The sequence below is a fragment of the Euphorbia lathyris genome, chromosome 8 (genome assembly GCF_963576675.1).
Source record: "Euphorbia lathyris chromosome 8, ddEupLath1.1, whole genome shotgun sequence".
NCBI lineage: Eukaryota > Viridiplantae > Streptophyta > Magnoliopsida > Malpighiales > Euphorbiaceae > Euphorbia > Euphorbia lathyris.
Genome location: NC_088917.1, coordinates 86,786,649 through 86,803,631, shown reverse-complemented (window position 1 = coordinate 86,803,631; position 16,983 = coordinate 86,786,649). Strand labels below are relative to the sequence as shown.

Sequence of the window (16,983 nt, the reverse complement as noted above, 5' to 3'; positions counted from 1 at the left end):
CGAGCCGCATCTATAAATAGGGTTTTTCCAATGTAAATTAGATATTTTTCGTTTTTGTAAATTATCTTAGCTTTCCCCTTGTAATTCCTCTCCATCTCCTCCATCTTCTTCAAACCTCCATTGAAGCTCCTTCAAAGCTTTTTCTCGAGGAATTATCAAGGTCCGTCCTTAAGATCAAGTCGCCGGCTGCAGAGTAAACAGGTTCCCTGAAAGGGATTTTTGTATCTCCTTTTATCTTTCCTTGTTTGTACTCTGTGATATAGTTGCCGAACTTGACTTATTGTATCTTGTGACAATTATCTTCGCCTTTAATAATAATAATTTAGCTCTTGTTTTGTTCTATGATTATTTGTTTAATCTCTGTCTTACGCTTTATTCAATTGGTTTAACTCATTCAAAAGCCCCAAAATCTAGTAGGCACATATTGCGAGCTGAATCTGACCTAGTCAGAGCCTAGGAGATTGACGACCTCTTAGTTGATTAAGCGCCAATTTACTGAGTCTTAGACCTAGTTTCGGCCTTAGGGAATCACGCGCTAGGAACTTCAGGAGGGTAAGTAGGGTTAATCGCCTTGAATACAAGTGACTCAGATCAGGTTTTTATTCAATAGACCTAATAATCTATCTTTATTATTATCGTTCATACCATGTTCCTTCGGATAATTGCATTAGCGAAAGATCAATTAGGAGTAGTTTAACTTAATTAGGGGTAGAGTAACTTAACTATGCATAGAGTAACTTAGTTAGAATAAGATAACTTAGCTAGGATTAGTATAATTCAACCTAGGAGTAGATTAACTTAGCAAAACAAACTCAAAACCCCCTAAGCCTAGATAACTCTTGAAACCGAGTAGCTCGATACTTGCAGAAATAAATCCTGTGGACGATAACCTGGACTTAACCAGAAATTTATTACTTGATAACGACGGGGTACACTTATCCCTTAGTGAGTCCTCATCTCTAACTTAGGTGGGGGCGCATCACTCAGCTGCTGTCTTGTACTCTTTGTCGATTCAACTCAGCAGCTTCACTCCGAAGTTGTTCAACGAAGGTCTTCTAGATCCTTCTCTTACTGAGTTGCGTTTTGATCATAATGACAGCGTTTTGCACACGCGGGCCGATTTGTCTTGATCTGTTTGACTTGGGCTTTGACTTCTGTATTGGGCTTTAAGTCTTTTAGTCTTTATGTCTTATAAACAATTTAACTCAACATTGAACAAACACATTAGTTAAATAAATCAAAGCATTTAAACTTAGTGTGTTTAGAATATATTTAATTTTACTTAGATAATTTTGTCAAATCAAAATCATATGGAAAGGTGTTTCAACAAACTCCCCCATTTTTATGTTGGCAAAACTATTCAGCGAGGAACTCAATGTTGAGCTCCCCCATGATAGTTGACCTATTATTACTTAGCAAACTCCCCCGTCAGGGTTGAGCTACTGACTTAGTTTTACTCTAAACATGTTTAGGTTTAATTGAGTGAGTCTAAGGTCAGTTTTCAGATATAGGTCAGCTCATGGAACATATTCTATTTTACTCAGTATTTAAGTGGAAGGTTTAACATTCAGAGTGCACTGAGTAATCATTTTGTTCAATGGGTCTTATGAGACAGTGTTTTATAAACATACAAGACAATGTCAAACATTTAATCAGCATAAGATACAATCAACAAGTATTATAGACAGTAAACACAGTTGATGTAATTGAAGATACATAATAACATAATACTCAGCATCGTATGAAATAACTCAAGTTAGGATAAAAGATGCAAGTATTGTATTGAAGTAAAGTAGTCAGCATACATAACAAAAGATGAGTATAAAAGAACATAGAGATTACAGACTAAGTACAAAAACTAAGCTAGCCCATTTCTTCTTCTTTTTCTTTTGCTTAGACTGGCTGCTTCTAGGAGCTTCCTGCTGAGTCCTAGCTGGTTCTTTCTCCCCCGTTTTGTCAGCATCGGGTGGAGGAGGAATCCTAAAGGAGTCGGTTAAGACTGCGGCGGTCAGTACGCCAGACAACTCCTTAAGTTTATCGGCACTTTCATTGATGCCGTCAAAAACAATAATGCCTTCATCCAAGACATCTTTAGGTATACCTAGTTCAGCGGCGCTGAGTAAGCTCAGGATGTAGGCTTGAGACTTACCTACCCAAGTAATTGTATCTGACAGCGCAGCAAATGCTTGATGAAACGTCTTCAGTAGAGCTGAGTCATAGTATTGGCGCTGGATATTATTATGACGCACATGTGTGAAGGTCCTTTGGGTAGTGACCAGAATCTCATTCTGCTTCATCTGGTCAGTGTCCATCTCTTGTTTATTTAAGTTCAGCAGACGAACTGCTTCGCTAATTTGCTCCATCGAGCATTGAGAGTAGGAGGCCAGCTGATTGTTGGTCTTGATTTGCTCAGTGTGAAGCTGGGCAAAGAGCATCTTAACTTCATCAGAAGTTGCATACTGAGTATTCGCAACTGACAAGGTCTGGAATTGGCCTTGAAGAGTGTTAAGATGTTGAAGAGTTGTCAGTTGGAGCTCAGCCAGCTTAGTTATTGAGTCCTGCTTGGGCTGATGTGATTGAATTGAGATCATATCACTTAGCAGATCCTTCAGTCCTTTAACCTCATTTAAGAGCTGAGTGACTTGGGATAGCTGATTTGATGCATTGCCACTAAACCCAGCAGTAGGTGCAGTAGTTTGATGAATGTCCTTAATTAATGACTGCACCGAGTTGATGAGTTTTCTACCAGACTCGGTGGCATGCAGATAACTTAGGGATCCTTCATCGTGTTGCCCAGTTTCCTCAGTATGATCAGTTTGTGGAGGAGTCAGAGTTATGACGTGGTCAGTGACTGGAATAGAGTTTTCAGTCTGCACTTGGAGTTCTGGAAGAGATGGTTGATCGGCAGGAATTATGGTTGGTGAAGTAGTAACCCTAATAGATTCAGTGCTGACGGGGGCAGGAATGTTCTGAGTCAGCACAGTGCTTGGAGCAGCAACATTGACGAGAACTTGCTCGATTTGGCTTGTAGAGTTAGCGGAAACATTCAAGTCGGCTTGTTCCTTTTGTGAAGAAACAGAGGCTTGCTTTTCAAGAGAAGCTTGTTGAGAAGAAGGGGTTTGCTTACTGAAAAACTTCAGCTTCAGAGAAGAAGGATCTTTAGTCGGCTTTTGAACAGGGAGATCGATGACTGTTTTCTGACTTGCCTTTACTAATCTTCTTCTGCGAGGAGGAGTGGGATCAACTTGGATAGATTCTCCTGAGTGAGAAGGAGAAGTTTCTTCTTGATCAGCATCGGGCTGATTAGCTTGTACTTGTACTTTATCTGCAGCCAACTCAGTGTTAGTTGGGTCAGCAGCTTCCTCTTCACTCGCTGTTTCCTCAGCGTCATCCTAATCGCTGTCTTCTTCTTCTTCTTCCTCATCATCCTGATCTGAGTTATCTAATTCTTCTTCCACCCAAGTGATAAAGTGATCATCCAGTTCCACATCATCTTCTTGATGCTCAGCTTCAGTTCCTTGACATTGTGTGAAGTGAGAATCACCAGGAACAATGATGTCAGTGGGGATAGCATCAATAGGGGTCAGTTCTGAAGACTTTTTCTTCTTTTGAGGTTGCTCATCAGCATCTGTTCTTGCCTCTACTTTAGGCTCATCTTGCCTGCTTCTCTTCTCGGCTGACTTAGGTCTCTCCTGACCTTTTTGAGAAGCTGACTTTAGCTTCTTGCCCTGAGGCTCAGCCTTCTTTGAAGGAGTCCCAACAGCTTTCCTCTTTCGGGCAGCTGGAGCCTTTGTCCTTTTGCCCTTCTTTGGGACAGTTGTCTCCTCATCAGCCTCATCAACATTTTTGCCTTTCTTAATCGGTTGGTTATATTTCAAGGCATGCAGCGCAACAGCTATGATCTCAGAGCCTTGGGCCTCAGTTTCCTCGAACAGGTCAACCTGATGGTCTTTGAGGATTCTGGTTATGAGTGAGCCCAACCTAAGAGTTCCAGTGCTCCTCTGGAAGCCAGCAATTAAGAAAACTGACATATTGATGGGCTTGTAGGTCAGCATATGCCATATGAAGCATTGCTTGAAATTTGTCGCTGAGCTAGTGCAATTAATCTTGGGGTAGATGTAATTGGTCAGCAGATAGTGTGCCATCTTTTGGTGCTGGCCCATTGATGAACTTGAGATTTCTCTAGAATGGCCAGGGGGTTTGCAGAAGGTGGCTACATACCCAGTTCCTTCATGATCACCAGTTCTCCTCATCTTTGTTCCCTCATTTTTCAATTTAAGCAAATTGGCAAGGTAGGTAGGGTTGATGAAGATTGTTTTCTCCTTTACCACGGTTACTAGGTAGTCCTGGTTATCGTTAGCAACTCGTAAGTTGTGGTAGAATTCCCTTACTAGGTCAGGGTAAGTGGGATCTCTAATGGAGAACAGCTCGGTCCAGCCATTCTTCGATATCCATTCACAGAATGGTTGCTCGGTTGTTACGAAGGCCTCAGAGAACCATCGTGAGAAGTCTATTTTGCACTCTCTAACGTCTGCGAAGACTTTGGTGTAGGTTCTGACCTCGGTCGGCTTTCCCTTAGAGGAGGTGGCTTGGCCAGCTTTGCCTTTGCTCGGCATAGTGACCTTTGTAGTTTCAGGCGAAGTAGTTTGCCTGGAAGGTTCATCGGAACTGGTCTTAGGATGACCGGCACCGGAGATGTTAACGGAAACCTTAGTCATAGTTTCAGAGAAAGATTGGGAAGTTTTGAGAGTTTTTAGAGAGAGAATGCTTATGCCAGAAAATTCGGTAAGTGTAAAGAGATAACAATGGGGATTTACCCATTATTTATACCGGTGAAAAGTGGATCTTATCGAATCCATGTGTCAGTTTTGCCTTGGGATTGTCAACCGACAATGATCCTGGCTTTTATGACACATTCGGCGCATACGTCATCCTAGGTGGCTATTCGCGTGCTCTAGCATTAAATGCAACAAATCTTATATTCAGCGTTTAGAATACTAGGCGTTTTATATTCTGAGTGGCCATTTTTATGCAAACGGATGATTTCTTAGCTTGAGATAACTACTCGGTGCCAATGTTTGCTCAGTATGTGATATTCATTCATTCAGCATTAATCACTCAGCATACATCTATTCACTCAGCAAATAATAGATCACTCAACATGTTAATTCACTCAGCATGAATATATATTAAGAGCTGGAATTTACTGAAGAGGATTAAACATACCAATGGCTTCTCTCAGTATGCTGAACTGCTCACGAGCCAGTGGCTTTGTGAAGATATCCGCAAGCTGCTCATCCGTTGGGATGTAGGTCAGCTTTATCTCACCCTTGAGTACATGGTCTCTAATGAAGTGATGTCTTATGCTGACATGCTTCATCCTGCTGTGTTGAATTAGGTTCTTGGATAGATCAATTGCACTTTTGTTGTCACATTTGACCTCAATTGTCTTTGTTTGAACACCATAGTCTTCAAGCTGTTGCTTAATCCATAGGACTTGAGCAACACAGTGTCCAGCAGCAATGTACTCAGCTTCAGTGGTAGATAACGCTACTGACACCTGCTTTTTGCTGAACTAGGATACAAGACAGCTTCCTAAGAAGTGACATCCTCCAGAGGTACTTTTTCGTTCAAGCTTGTCTCGTCCATAGTCAGCGTCGGTGTATCCAACGAGTGTGAAACCATGAGTGTTGGGATACCATAAACCTGCGTTCACTGAGCTTTGCAAATATCTAAGGATTCTTTTTACAGCTATGTAATGAGATTCCTTAGGGTTAGATTGATATCTAGCACAGTAGCATACTGAGAACTGAATGTCCGGTCTACTTGCTGTTAAGTAAAGTAGAGAGCCTATCATACCTCGATACAATTTGCTGTCTACCGACTTACCATTCTCGTCAGCACAGAGGACAGTGTCAGTACTGACGCGGCCTCGCGCGGTTGTGGAGTGAGGCCGATCTTAGGGATAAGTGTACCCCGTCGTTATCAAGTAATAAATTTCTGGTTAAGTCCAGGTTATCGTCCACAGGATTTATTTCTACAAGTATCGAGTTACTTGGTTTCAGATGTTATCTAGGCTTAGGGGGTTTTGAGTTGGTTTTTCTAAGTTAATCTACTCCTAGGTTGAATTATACTACTCCTAGCTAAGTTATCGGATTCTAACTAAGTTATTCTACGCCTAATTAAGTTACTCTACCCCTAATTGAGTTAAACTACTCCTAAGTGATCTTTTGCCAATGCAATTAACCGAAGGAACATGAAGGGATACGATGATAATGAAAATAGATTGTTTAAGCAATTGAATTAAAACCTAAGTCACTTGTGTCCGAGGCGATTAACCCGACCTATCCTCCTAAAGTCCCTAGTTCGTGATTCCCTTGTAAGGCCGAAACTAGCTCTAAGGCTCAGCAATTTGGGCTTAATCTTCTATAGGGTCGTCAATCCTATAGGCACTGACTAGGTCAGATTCAGCTCGCAATATGTGCCAACTTGATTTTGGGATTATCGAATGAGTTAAACCAACCAGACAAAGCATAAGACAAAGATTAAAACATTAAAACAATTGAATGAACAAGAACTATAATATATATCAAAGATGAAAGTATTGTCACGAAGTTACAATGAGCCTAGGATTCATAACATGTATCAGAGGCTAGACAGAATGTAAAAGAAGAAAAATCCCTTTCAGGGAACCTGTCTACCAATGCATGTAACACCCCCTATACGTATAAATTTTTTTTTTTTAGACTATTCAATAGACATGAGCATTTATTAACACTTATATTCGTAGTAATATTAAACACATACACGTTAATGTATACATAAGTATTTATACACAAAGTTTACAAACTTATTTAGTCCAAAAGATTACTTATACTACATGCTTATGAGGAGAGGAGAGAGAATGAGATGGAACCCAGCAGACCGACCTTTCATCCATGCTATCTACAATATCTGAACCTTCTAGAAACTCTTATTCGTCTACTTCATCAACCAACTGAAAAATTTAGCGATTTATATGAGTCGCCACTCAGTGAATATAAACAATCAATGAATTATAAATCATATACACATACACACGTACAAATTCATGCATATGCAAATGATAAGCCTTTTTATTAATTTTGTTGTGACACCACCAGCTAGACACTTCCCGGGATCAAGTAGCAGATAAACGGTAACACATGTATTGCTGTACAGCCTTGTAATTTCATAATTCGACCTTTCGGCCCATGTAATCAAGTAGTCCATGTAAATGACCATATAGGTCCAAGTAGTCCATATATCTGACCATATAGGTCCAAGTAGTCCATATAATCAAGTAATCATAAGTGTCTAGACTGGTATGCCACAACGCCATTTACGTTTTATGCAACATGTGCACATACTTTGCATTTAAGTCATTCCATCACAAGCAATTAAATCAAGTATCAATTCACATCAAATATAGCAAGACAATTCACAATATCACAAAATATCAATTAATGTCAACATTTCAATCACAACTTCAAAAGCCAAAATATTCATATCATGTTTATACTCACAACTAAGCCGCTAGCTTCATTGACGGCGACTTGTACCTTCCTCCGGAATATCTTCAAAGTTTTGAGTACCTATAAGTATAGTTTAACATATGATTAAAGAGACATCATTCTTTAATTACCAAATTTCATTTTCTTATTCTTCTTTTATTCCATAAACTTCAATATCAAATAATATTTCTCAATAACCCGTCAATAGCAAAAACCTTATAACTCTCTCCATACTAAACCAATTGACCTAATTCTTATTTTTTTGTACTCCTGACTCATATATTAAGATCATATTAAAATTTGATAATTTTCCCAGAACCATCCGATTTATGGCAAAATTTCTTTTGAAGTCGTATCTCAACATCAACTCGTCTGTACCAGTTTTGCTAATTTACTCATAACTTAAAAGATATAATTCCAAATGTTCTGATTCTTTTTGGTAAGAAAACTAGACATATAGAGGTATAACATATCCAAATATCAGAATTTTAGGAGCTCTAAATAATTTACAATAAAATTTACAACCTAACCCTGTTTTAGAACCTATGCAACACAGCACACCTACACTTCCTTAGTGAGTTTCTCACTACTTATTTATTCAATACTAACCAAACTTTACAGGGGTTTACTCAACATATAAAGGATCAATTTTTATTTTTATACCTTCCTCAAATTCGGAACCTAAGATGTCCCAAATTATTCAAGAAGAAACAAATCAAGTACATATTTCATATTAGACCTAGTCTAATTGATACTACCATATCTCCTAGGATACTTACCCAAATAGTATGAAACGAATTTTGTAGTTTACCTAAGATATAGATTCAAAAATTTCTCTTCTTCAACTTCCTCAAAATCAGCTTCTAAAAATATGAAATAATTTGTGCAAAAAGATGTCTAAGCATACCTTTCTCTTCTTCTACCACTTCATCTTCATCTTCTTCTCTTTTCTTCACTTTCTCTCTCTTAAAAGTGTTTCTCTCTCTAAATTTTCTGGAGAATTTGAGATGATCAACCATCATATGATCTATCTAGAAACTTATCTTTGTGGTTTAAATAAATTTCATCATTTACCCTTGCATATATCTAGTTATTACTCTTTTATTACCACTACCACTACCATTGTTATTATTATTATTATTATTATTATTATTATTATTAGATCTGAAATTATGTATAATATTATTAAATTATAAATTTGGAAAATTACCTTTTAGTCCTTATACTTTTGAGATTATTCAATTTAGTCCCTATTTTTTTAAGACAAACTTAAATATCTATTTCATATACTTTCACTTATCCTAATATTAGTATCTACATAAATTTTCATGTATCCAATGACATAATGACATGTAAAATGCAATATTATTTTCTAATGTCTTGAATAATGTCGTGTAATGCATATGTCTATATGAAATGAAATGCACAAAATTGAGATGTTACAATGCAGGCGTCTTCTTAGGACTTAAGGATGGAGCTTGAGCAATCCTCGGTGAACGGAGCTTCGGAGGTGTCTTCAATGGAGGTTTGAAGGATATGGAGGAGATGGAGAGGATTTCTCAAGATGAAAAGCTAAGAAAATTACAAAGATAAAAGATGCCTAATTTACATTGGAAAAATCCTATTTATAGACGCGGCTCGGCCCCTTTTCTTGACCTATTTCGTGTCCTTATGCAGGTAGGAAGTCGTGGGGTCCATCGTGGCATCGTGGGGGCGAAATTGGTCTTTTTGACCAATTCCCGCAGGTCTGCTCGTCGAGCAGGCACTGCTGCTCGCCGCGAGCAGGCCACCAGAGGGCCTGCTCGGTGAGCTGGCCGCGCCAGCTTGTCCGAGCAGGCCCCTAAGGGCCTGTTCGACGAGCCGGCATAGCCAGCTCGGCGAGCTGGCCTAAAATAGGCCAGTTCGTCGAGCAGTCCAGCCCGATGCGCTCCCGCGCTATCGCCGAAATGCCAATAACGTGTCTTTTCGCCCGAACTTATCCCTGCGCATGCACAAAAACTCCAAACAACATTAGTCCAAGGCTAAATTGACCCGCCAATCGCTTATTTGAGCAAACGCTTCGTTTGGTGCGACTTTTGACGGATCAATTAGCTTCAAAAGATAACGGAATTATTAGATGCATGCTAATTTGGCCGTATTTGCCTAAATTGATCACAAAATGAGCCTAAACAACAAAAAGTAAATAAAACATTTCCAATTTCTAACTAACTCACACAAAAGCATTTAAATGCGAGAATTGCTCGCTTATTAACCAAATAACACTAAAACCCGTCCTAAAACCGTACCCAAAGATAGGGGTTTTTGACCCCTATCAAATCTCCTCGCACTTAAAACTTTACTTGTCCCCAAGTAAACTAAAAAAACTAAACCCGCAATCACAAGCAAGCTAGAAAACCTCCCGGTTTGACTAGGTGCTTAACACAATTTTGAGCATCTGTAATTACATGCATTCGGAAATACAAAGTAGAGACACGATATCCAAAAGCCGCATTTCAATTATCATGGGTCATATGTTTTAAGGAAAAGGACACATGTTCAATTAAACGAGCTTGAGGGGATCGCTAAGTAAAACACCTCACCATAGGTAGTTCACTCATTTCACATAATTTTGGTGGCTAAAGTGTTTACTCTCGGCTTATGTTCTTGCTTAGGATTACGTTGATTTTGCATGTTCATCCGAGTTCCTCTACTATGCTATATGACTCCGATGATATCAAAAACAACCTCGAATTGGGGTTGTAATGTGGTTAGAGGGTTAAAGGTACAACAAGGGTTAATAGTTCTAGTGCTAGAAAAACAAAGTTCAAATGGCTTTAGCAAATATGAAGTGATTGAGCTTTTTATACATCCATTGTTTTCTTGAGACGTTTTGATTTAGAGAACTGGGGAATGAAGTTCTCCCCTTTTAGTTCGTCTCTTTCCTTTTCTTTTCTTTTTTTCTATTTTTCTGTTTTTCTCTTCTTCTTTTTTTTTTTTTTTGGGGATAGTGATGCTCATTCACTTCTTAGCCTTTTGGCTTGCTACTATGATGCCATAAACAAAGATAAAGCGCTAGAACGACAAAGGCTCGATGTGAGCTTTGCAAAAACTTTGGGTTAAGTAGCAAACCAAGTGATGGTTTGCAAAAACAGGTTAGAACGAAAAAAAAAATCTATAAACTACAAATATATAGGCTCAAAGGGGCTTCCTAGAGTGGATGAAAAAGAGAAAATAAGGTAAAGAAAAAGGGTTAATTCTAATGAGGCTGATTTCATCGTTTATCATCTCAAATCATTGCATGTAGGTTCAACACAGTATTAGGTGCAAAATCTGTAATCTTCCACAAGTCAAAGCATTCACACAAAAATGTCAAGAAAAAGAGCTTTTTGATGTTCGCTCTTAGGCTCGAATTCAACTCACAATTCTTTGGGTTTCAATTTTGTGTTTACTAGTTCTCCCCAAGCTCAAGTTTAACGTCACATGCCTTCGATTCTTAAGTTATCTACCTCAGTAATGATTTTGACATTTCTTCAAAAGTAGGGTCTAAATGCAAACTTTAGCTCATGCTTTTACAGATACAAGGGTTGTGTCCTACACCTAAACTAATTGTCATGCAATCTTAGATTCGGTTCTCAGTCCTCGAGGACAAATAACGAAGTTTAGATTCGAAGGAGGTTCACGGTTTTAGGTCCTAAACATGCAAAACCTAAATAAAACCCGAAAAACGCAAAACTAAACTAGACACGACGCAACAAAAATTTAAAAATTATACAATTTTTGTAAGTTTGTCTACCCCTCCTCCACTACAAGGAAATTGCTTTTTGGCAACAAGTATTGGCAACAACAGAAAAAGTTGTTGCTAAATATAAACTTTAGCAATGAATGTTTTTGTGTCGTTACCAATAGTTGTTGCTGTAAATTTCTTAGGTTTGTGAAAAAAAGTATTAACTTTGCTAACAATAGATTCGTTGCTGTTAATGAAAGGCTTTATAGCAACGATCGCATGTTGTTGCGCTAAATAAAAGCATTCACTGCAATGATTATATGTTGTTGTTGTAAATGAAAGAATTCACAGCAACGACTACATGTTGTTGCTGTAAATGAAAGCTTTATAGCAACAATCGCGTGTTGTTGTTGTAAATAAAGTATTTGCAGCAACACCTGCAAGTGGTTGCTTTAAATAAAAGCATTTACAACAACGACTGTATGTTGTTGCTGTAAATAAAAGTATTTATAGCAACAACAAAAACTTGTTGCGGTTAAATGAGATATGTTGCCTACAAAAGAGGTCTTTGGGAATATTTTTTATTAAACCAATTAAAAAAAATCAATATAAGTAGCTACAAGTATAGTTGTTGCTCAAAATTAATTTTCGTAACGGACATTCAAATCGTTGCGAATGACTATTGCAATTAATTTTAGCAACAACTTTTTTGTTGTTACCCATTGAGAAATATTAAGCTACAATATTGATTGTTGCACAAAATTATTATTATTCTAATAATATATATATATAATAATTATTAGACAACACATTAATATATCATGCAATACTTTAATATACGAACATTTATTTAATGCTTTATTTTTTTTTTTGAAGAGATGGTTTATTATTAATAATATAAATATAATACATTATATTTTAATAAATATTATATAAATTTTTTCTTTTTATTATTAATAAAATTTAACTATTACTTAAACTTTAAATATAAATAGAATATTTTGAAAACTTTTTTTTGAAACCAATTTTGAAAACTTAATAAGTTACCTAATTCAAATTGAATAACAAAATATATAACATAATATTTAATATGTTATAAATATTATTTAGTTACAGATTTATATTTTATATTGTGAAATAAATATTATTAAAACACTTTTTTATTTTATATTTTTCTAATAGTAATAAATTTTAACTAATATTTAAACTTTAAATATATAAATTTTTTATAAAAAAAATAAATTTTAAGAATTAGTAAATTATATAATTTAAAATGAATTGCAAATTACATAATATATTATTTTATTTATAAATATTAATAATGACAATTATTTAGTAAAAACGTTATATTTAATAGTGTTAAATAATAATTTTATAACAACATTTTAGTATAAGTTTTTGCCATATTGAATAAAAAATTTCATTTCCTTCCAACTATTTGGAACGAAAACAATTCCTACCAAATACGAAAACAATTCCCTCCAAATATATATAATGATATAAATAATAAGAAAAACACCCATTAAGTTAAAACTTTTCAGTTGCTGAAATCTAGACCATTGATCCATCCCAATCTAAGGGTTGTAAATTAAAACCTAAAGATCAGTATAAGTTATTATGACAGTGTCTCTCTCCTCTCAATTTCACTCTGCCTCTTGCCTCTCTCTCTAAGATCGATTCATTGCCCCTCTCTCCGCTACTCTTGTCGTCAATGGCGATCTTAACTCTCTCAACCGCGCTGGCTATCTCTTTGCACCAATCATCAACTTCTCTCATTGTCCCCTAACTCTCCGACAGAGGCGATGGCGTTTTTTTCTAAGCTCATTCTCGCTTGTGGGTTTAGAGCTATCATGCTCTTTTGTCCAGATTTGGAGGATTGATACACATTTGTCAATGGAAAGGTACATTTTTAGTGAAAATCTTTGTTTTTAGTTATCTTCTTCGATTATAAATAATAATGGGTGATTTTTCAGACCCTTAATCTCTTATTTAGGTTCCTGGTTTTGGGTTTGATTCAAAATTCTTCATTTTTTGCTTCTTATACATTGTTTCACACTTTGTTCAGGTCCATAAAGAAAAAATGTTCGCATAGAAACAAGTTGAGGAAGAAATGGTGTATAGCTTTAATGGAGTAAAAAATGCAGAGAAAAAAGAGGACAACACAGGAGATGGAACAACCATCTAGGTTATTATTATCACTTGGGTTTTTCTTTCTTTTATGTGGTGATTACAGGCCAGAATGTGTAACTCACTCTCCACTAATATCCTATACACTTTTGGTGGTCATGATTCTGGGTCTTTATTTCACATGAGCCACTAGTAAGTATTCATTAAATTCTGGTTGACCTCTACCATATATATTAGTCAGTATTAATTGTATTATTTAGTGTCTTACCAATTTCATAGTTTGCTTTATTTGTACCTTATTTTCTAGGGATAATGTCGAATTTTGTCCCTAATTTTTTTTGGGAAAGTGCAGTTTTACTCCTAACATACAAAATGATGCATTTTTACCCTTAACATTGCCAAACAAGATCAATTTTAACCTTACCTAATTGAAAATTTGAACTACTTGATTTGACATTTATTCGACTGTCACGTCGGATCTTCCAAACAAGTTTCTCTATAAAATAAACAGTTATTTGTAATTCGGTAGCTTGCTTATATATTTTGATAACATTTTAACATTTTAGACGATTCTTGGTAATTAACTTTTCCTATCAGAATTAAATATTGATATTTTGGCATTTTGTTTGTAACTGTGTAACACAATAAATATTTTAAACATAATTGATATTTCAAAAATCCGATGTGATAATTAAATAACGAGTCAAATAATCGTAAACCATTCTGTTTAAATTTTCTATTAGGAAGGGATAAAATTGATCTTACTTGACAACGTTAGAGATTTAATTACACTATTTCGTATGTTAATGGCAAATATGCACTTCCCGAAAAAAAATGTTAGGAGCAAATTTGCACCTTATATGCACTTTCTACTATTGTTAGGTACTAATTGCCATACCTCTAGAGTTAGAATGTTTTTCCATAACTTGAAGGTCACCCAAGTAATGTCATATCTTAATGGGACCTTACAAATATTTTGCCCATTAAAACTTGAAAAATTCACATAATGTTTACTATTTAGGTTTTGGTTATAAAATGGTAGAAAATAAATTGATAAAAATAGTGTTACTATACATGTTAGCATGTTTAATGTTTACACATTACCGCTGATATTGATATTTTTATGGAGATTTCACGAATTATATATTGATGAAATTGACCTTTTAACCCGAAAACATTATTTCAATTTGACATTTTTTTTTATCAATTTATCCTTTAGTATAACACTGAAACTAAGATATGAATAATTTTTAATATTTTAAATGGACATACTATTTGCTTGATTGCATGGAAATTATACATGCAATGTGAAAGTCTCAAAAAGTTCAAGTACATATATCTGCTTACAACTCTCCGTCTTCACTTTAACGATTCCATTAGCCACTAATGTTTACTAGACATTCAAAGACAAGCTCTTCACCGATTCTAGTGCATTTTCATCGAGTGTAAAAGGGAACTCATGCTAGATCAGTTTAAATTTCGCAACAACATGTGTTGTTGCCATGTATATATTTTTTGCAACAATAATATGTCGTTGCAGAAACCTTTAGTAACGGAATGTTTCTCTACGACTGAAAGTCGTTGCGAAATATGCGTTTTTGTTGTTGAAAATATTTTTCGCAATATCCTTCTCTGTTGCCAAAAATCAAATTTCTTGTAGTGCTCCTCACACTAAAAATATGCAATAAGTCCCAACATTGCATCACAAACCATAAAGTAGAAATGCAAAAAGTTAGGGTGGAGAAGGCAACTTACGGATTTTATCGCAATCGCAAAAAACTTGATGATTTGCGGTGCCTTTTTTTATTATTATTTATTTATTTATTATTTTTCAGCCCCGTTCGGGATTTAAAAATCCGAACAGTTTGCTTATCGCGGCCGAGCAGCGGGCTGGGCGCAGTGCGCAGCGGCGGGCTGGGCGGCAGGGGCCAAATTTTTTTTTTTAAAAACCGGAACACTTAAAAAAAATAAAAATAAAAATAAAATAAAAGAAAACTAAACTAAACAACTAAAAAAAAATATTTATTTATTTATTTATTTTTATTATTTTTTTTATTTTTTTAAACGAACACTTTAAAAAAAACGTCAAGGAAAACTAAAAAGACTAAACTAAAAGATCAATGTATAATCTAAATAAAATAAACCTGAAAAGTTTTATTAAAACTTGGGTTGCCTCCCAAGAAGCGCTACGTTATAGTCGGTGAGCTCGACATAGAATTACCGCCTAGGTGTATGCTTCTACTCGCGTTAGGAACTCGAACTCCTTAACAAATAACCCGTACCTACAAAACAGATTAAGAGCCTCAAATAAGTTTAATGAAAGTAGGAGGCCGAATTTAAACATATTATGAAAAAGTTTGGTTTGCTCCCTTTTGGATTCTCTTGGTAGGTCGAAGAGAATGAAAACTTCTGAACAAGGAGTAAATCCAAACTTTTCTAACTTTTGAGGAAAAGGTAGTTGATATACACAAGCTTCGATTTGATCATTTATTTCTATCGCATGATTTAGAATTTCAGATTTTGAACCGGGGTTGCTTACCGCTTCCGGTTCTTCACTTACCTTGAGTGATGCATGTGACAGTGGACTTGGTTCTACCTTTTCGTCATTCCTCAAAGAGATGGCTTGAGCTGATTCCCTTTGTGGGATTTCTATGTTTTCCTTTATGCCTGGGAGAGCATCTCGGGATTGCTCTTGCATCTCATGGTTTATTTGAGCCAATTAGTTGCTCAAGTCCTTGCAAACCTCCTCGTTGATTGTAAGTCGGGCTGACATTCCTTTCAAAAGGGACAACACCTCATCTCGTGAGCTAGAGGGTTGTGGAGGAACTTGGCTTACTTGTTCGTAAGGGAACATTCCCAATTTGTTTTCCCTGTGCTCATTAACAAACCTATCTGGAGGCCTCAACATGTTAGGGTTCCCGTAGGACAGATTTGGGTGTTGAGGTCTCCTCCAATCACTACCATAAAAGCTGTAAGAATTGGGGTTAGAATTATACCTTTGGTGATTACCCGCAAAACTTACACTTTCATTGGTGTTGAGGCTCAGTTTCGCCATCAAGATATTCATTTTCTTATTTAACTCGGCCATGGAGGGATTGGGAGCCTCATTCTCCAGGGCATGAACGTATTGTCTTGATGGGATAGTAAACTTTTGAGCTTGCCACTCGACTCTTTCTTGCCAATTCATTGATCAGAGAATGCTGAGAAAAAGTAAAGTTCTAGCACAAAAGTTGATAAGTAAAAGTATATAGTTATGAACAAATACAAAAGATATGAACAAGTATAGAAGCTATAAAGATTATATATCAATAAGTATAGAGAATAAGTATAAAGAATTATGTATAAACAAGTATAAGCGATATAAACAAGGATATTCACAAAAAGAATCGTATATAAACAAGTGTATGTATAAACAGGTATATGTATAAACAAGTATAAACGATATAAACAAGGATATTTACAAAAAGAATCGTATATAAACATGTGTATGTATAAGCAAGTATATGCATAAATAGGTATAAACGATATAAACAAGGATATTTACAAAAAGAATCGTATATAAACAGGTGTATGTATAAGCAAGTATATGTATAAACATGTATAAATATGAACAAGTATAAA

General features: G+C 35.9%; 1 long non-coding RNA gene across 1 annotated transcript; it reads right to left on the bottom strand.

The window, feature by feature from the left end:
* Nucleotides 1-6,750: 6,750 nt before the first annotated feature.
* On the bottom strand, nt 6,751-8,539 carry LOC136202172 (uncharacterized). The gene is made up of 3 exons (XR_010674340.1): nt 8,440-8,539; nt 7,545-7,613; nt 6,751-6,997 (listed from the first exon to the last, which is right to left on the bottom strand). It is a non-coding gene; the product is annotated as an uncharacterized lncRNA (long non-coding RNA).
* Nucleotides 8,540-16,983: the final 8,444 nt, after the last annotated feature.